The following is a 5,117-nucleotide window of genomic DNA, read 5'->3' as shown; positions in this document are numbered from 1 at the left end:
GTAACAGACAGACAGACAGACAGAGACGCATTAATACTATTAGTATGGTTTTATGTACTAATGAAGTCTTTGGATTTTCATAAAAATGTCATAGTTTTATGCCGTTGACTATGAAAAAACTTCGCAGGTAGTTAAGTAAAAGTAACAATAATGTGAAAGTAAATGAACCTTGAGGAGCAGCTCGAGAGCTTCGCTGATCAACACATTATACAGCTGATAGAGATTTAATATTATTAACTAACTACCATTTTTATGAATATAAATCAAATTGAAAACCGGATTGGAAATTCATGTTAGAAAATGTGTTTTGTTTATATGAAATGGGGGTAAGATTTTTCTGATAGAGACGGAAAATAGAAAAACTAAGAAAAGCAAATGGATCTTAATAAGTTTTATTGATAGCATACAAAATTACATTCATAGCTTTAACATTGATTTTTTATATAATTTTATACTACGTAAAAAGTATAGCGGGGAAAACAGGAAATCTTTAATAAATCCGTTTATGATCGGTGATAAATAAGGAATTCGGTGGAGTCGGAGCCGTCACGTGCGGCTGAAATAAAGCTATCGTATATCGGTCGGATGCGTGTCGTATAAAACGGTTAATATCGTCGTAAAATCTGACGGGACGCTGCGGCGAAGGGATACTCACTGACGGACATACGAATTATAGTTTACGACGCCACATATTGGTTACTATTCGTTTCGCTGTGCTCGGGGTTCATATAGTTGAATGATAATTTATCGTGAGTTATAAAATTATCGGTATCCAGTAAAACATCGCTTATTCGTCCTACGTGAAAAAAAGGCATTTAATATTATTTAAGTTTGATACAACGTGAGAAACTTTATTCTGTCTCAAATGTAAATTAAATGTAAATAATTAAAGTATTATCTTATACTAGTTCTAAAAATAATCAAATTCTAATAAAAGTTTTCGAGAAAGAGATACGAGAGGGTACTACTAATTGTTTTTTTAACTAATGAAACATTTGAAGTAGGTATTGATAAAAATTGTAAAGCGTTTTTTAATTGAACATCATGATTATACTAGTGTTAGCTAATGTCTATTCTGTGCTTATACTGGTAAAATGTCTGTATAGAAAAAAAGTAGGCCAATACAAAGTTAAGAGTGTTAAGGTCATCTTCAATATTTTACGCGCCTCAGTGAGGCTCGAAGAGTAAATCCGTCTCGACAATGTTGAAATATTGTTCGCACGTGATCGCGCGGATACGTGCGAGCCGCCCGCGCCGCGAACCTTGACTTGGTAATATAAATATGTAATAACTGGTTAAGTGCCTGTGAGACGCTCACAGGCTCTACGTAATTAGTCTTTCCTTATAAAATTAACTTGCCTTGGTAAGGAAAGCTTTCTGTTAAATTAATAATTTAATTTCGTAGACATTATTAAAGTTTGTTTAAACGATAGCAGAATATTTCATATTTTAATATGTTCAATTATTTAATCAATCATAAAATATGTAACACGTAAACTTTAATGATCAAAATATGAATATGAAATAAAATTACCTGCTCATTTCTTCTCCGCTAAGAACACTCGTGGGTTTTGTATTTTCCTACGATAATTAGGATATTGTTGTAGGTAAAAATGTGTTAAAAGTATTAAGGATTATTTAAGCAACGTATAAGGAATGTGCGGCCCGCGCGGGAGCCGGGAGCCCGGGACCGCCTTGCTCGTAAATGTTATGAAATTCCGCGAATTCCTTCATATTTCATGCGACACATCTGATGCCCTAACGTAAAGGGAACGTCTTCCAAAACATTATTTATGTACGAGCTTGCATATTAAAAATGTTTATAAATGAAATAGATTCGTCAGACAAAATTTCGTAAGCGGAATGATTTATGATTAATTTAAAGTTACGAATAAGAAAAAGTATGCGTTGGCCGGGAATCGAACCCGGATCAACTGCTTGGAAGGCAACTATGCTGACCATTACACCACCAACGCTTGTGAACCATTCCCTGAAATTAGAAACGTTTTTACCAAATACAAAATCTTTATAAAGCAATTTGTTTAGACAGCTGTATTACTTTGGCCTTAAAACTTTATTTTTGTTTGAAATAATACATTTATATAAACAATAATAATTGAAAATATCTCATCAAACTTTTCTGGAACGAGTCTCCCTAAGATAGTTAAATAGCAATAATAAACAACGTATAGTAGCCCTTTCCACCCGGCCGAAAAAAGTTTCGAATTTCGTAAAAAAAACACATGGAGCCAATTTATGATACCTAATAAGCTCTAAGAAAAATAAGGAAAAAAATCGGAAAAGCACAGTTTCCCGGAAAATGACATGCACGATCGTGCATTTCAGGAATAAGTTGCTATATGCATGATCGTGCATGTCCGAAAACTTGAAGGAATTATAAAACAGTTTTATCATAGAATCAACATTTATTAGCAAAAATCAACATCAATTATCAAGAACCAACATTTATTTAGTAATATAAGTCTTAATTTTTTTAATCAGCCTCATCAGTTACTACAGTTTTCATCAACTTATGTCTAATTAGGAACATTTTAGGAAAATCACTATCAAAATACTTCGGTCTGCTTAGTATGATAATCTTTGAAGCAGTTTTGGTTGCGTGCGATGGAAAGATATGTGTTGCATTTGATGCAATGTAAAAATGTATGTTTGCAAGTCTCATTTTAACAGAATCTTGGCGATTCCAAGTCATCTGACATTGGTAGATGGTCGTAACCATCATAGCACAATGTGGTTGCTGGTTTCATAGCCTTGCGGTGTTTTTTAGGTGCGACAACCTCTAGGATATCATCATCACCAGATTCGCGACGTCTCTTGTCAGGTGTCCATATCAGAACATCTCCTATTTCCAGACGGAAATCCAGCAGGTCCATGGTATTATTTCGAAGCAGATTGTTGGCTTGACAGTCAATTTTGTACGCCCGCCAAGAATTCACCAAGGCGAGATCGCAGAAATGTATCAGAACTTTGAGAGAAACCTGATCGCCAGTACATTGAAAGTCGTGGATATGGAATACAGCCCATGATTACATGAACCCCGATCAATTTCATTATCTCAGTCGTTTTCAGCTCTCTTCCAGTCTTTCGAAGGATGTAGTTATTGGTGCATACACTGACATGCTCAAAGAACTGATCGTCAAAGTATTCCATGTAGTAATCCATGGGATCTCGAACTGGCCTAACAGGAGTGTCCTCATAATCATGTGGCTTGTCTTGGAAAGACACCGCTTTCCAAGTGTCAGGGCGAGAAGACTGAGGCTCGGATCTAGCTAGTCTAGCTGGACTACTTTCTTGAGCTGAAACATCTGCTACAGCCACATTTCTAGATTGCCTTAGTTGTATATATACCAATCTGGAAGATGACTTGCGCCTGGATGAGCTTGAGGAACTAGGTCCAGGACCCAGGTTGTGCAGCTACAGCATTGGTGGATCGTGTTGATTTGGGTCCGGAAGACCTGGATCTAGCGACAGAAGGTGGGACCGATGGAGAAGAAGGTCCCGGTCGAGATTCTTCACGAAGACTAGCAGACGTGGGTCTTTTTTTATTTGTGGAAGTCCTAGTTACCTTTGCAGATGGCCTGACGCTAAAGACGGGCCTTGAATTGCTCCTGGGTTCCATTTCAATAGTTGAGTCAGGGATCTCTTTGTCAGCCTCATCATCATCATCTTCGTTACAGCCATCATACATCCTTTCGAAGAAAGAGGGATCGAATTGGGGACCTTCGCAATCCAAATCAGTAATTTCTTCTATTTCTGAGTCATTTCCATCGCCTAAAGTCTCCAAAACATTCGAAATCTGGTCTTCGTTAAACAAAAATTAAAGTAGAAAAAAAACATAAAACAACTTAAATTGGAGGAAACAAACCAAATAACGGAACCACACACTTTCAATCTATACCTCCGGCCAACAACCGAAGGCACACGAATGTGCATATTTAAGTTTCGGCCCTAGCCATTGCTTACTACTGCATGCTTTTATCGTACAGCCATTTTATTTTATTAGATAGGATCTTTGTCTATGGAAAAAGCCAAAAATAATGCCTATTTACCGTACAAAAACAAATAGTAAAAAATACTTACGCGAGGCGCGCTTCCCACCGAAAAACGCAGCCATCTTTGAACGAAGCTGTGGTCAACTGGCCGGTCACGAGGTCATGGTAATCTTTTTTACGTTGAAGTACATAACATGCACGTTCGATCGACGTCGGTTGCGTCGCGGAAAACCTGTTGGTGTGTGCTCAGGATTTTTTCAAAGTCAGATGCACGATTGATTCAGCTCGGGTGGAAAGGGGTAGGAGAAGCTCATCACAGTGTATTGCAATGAACCGCAGAGCTGGGCCGCCCCGGGGCCCGGCCGGGGCTGACCCGACCCGTGTCAAACATAACGGTAACAGAACCGGTACAACAGAAAAGGTTAAAAGGATTGCAGCGCGAGCGTGTAATTAGTCACGCGGAGTCATTAAAGCGACTCATTATTGAGTCGATCGACTTGTGGGGCCGGCGGGAGGGGGGGACAGTAATCTAAGAATTAATTGATTCTCGCCGCATCCCCGTCCGTCACTCGCGAACAGAGCTTCTTGTTATTTTTAAACCGTTTAATCGCGAGACAATTGAATCGGGAAACGGAAAATGAGGATGAAGGATTTGTTAATTTGTTATTAATTGCAAATTGTTGTTCGTTGGTGAGCTTGAGAATTCATGTTCATTTTGCACGGATATAAGAAAGTTTCGATGAAACAATAGAACTTGATGTGCTTACAATTAATAAGATGTTGATGCTTTACGCACATCTTAAGCCACTCTTAATACCTTGTCTATGGTAATCTTGGAAATTACTGCTGACTTAAATATATTAAACCGTTTTAAGAAAGCCAACTTTAATATTTATAAGGATACCTGAGCAGCTCAGGTACAAGTTAAAATATTCGGCGACCGGCATCCCGCAGCCCTCGTCACCGGGACTCGTGATTCCATAATTGTGTACATCACGATATCTGTCGAATCGCAAATAAGACTTCTACTAATTCCCTTATATTTGCAAACTACCACTTATATACCATCTTACCGGTGTCAAATGTTCTTCCTTGTGAATTCTA

The 5,117-nt window shown here is 38.1% G+C and overlaps 1 non-coding gene across 1 annotated transcript; it reads right to left on the bottom strand.

Moving 5' to 3' along the window:
• Positions 1-1,904: 1,904 nt before the first annotated feature.
• TRNAG-UCC (transfer RNA glycine (anticodon UCC)) lies at positions 1,905-1,976 on the bottom strand. The gene has a single exon. It is a non-coding gene; the product is annotated as a tRNA-Gly (tRNA).
• Positions 1,977-5,117: the final 3,141 nt, after the last annotated feature.

The sequence above is a fragment of the Colias eurytheme genome, chromosome 2 (assembly GCF_061535395.1).
Source record: "Colias eurytheme isolate Ceu_HAF_F1 chromosome 2, ilColEury1 Martin Lab GWU primary, whole genome shotgun sequence".
NCBI classification, from domain to species: Eukaryota; Metazoa; Arthropoda; class Insecta; order Lepidoptera; family Pieridae; genus Colias; species Colias eurytheme.
The sequence above is the reverse complement of the archived record's forward strand: the minus strand, read 5'-3'. Positions and strand labels throughout refer to the sequence as shown.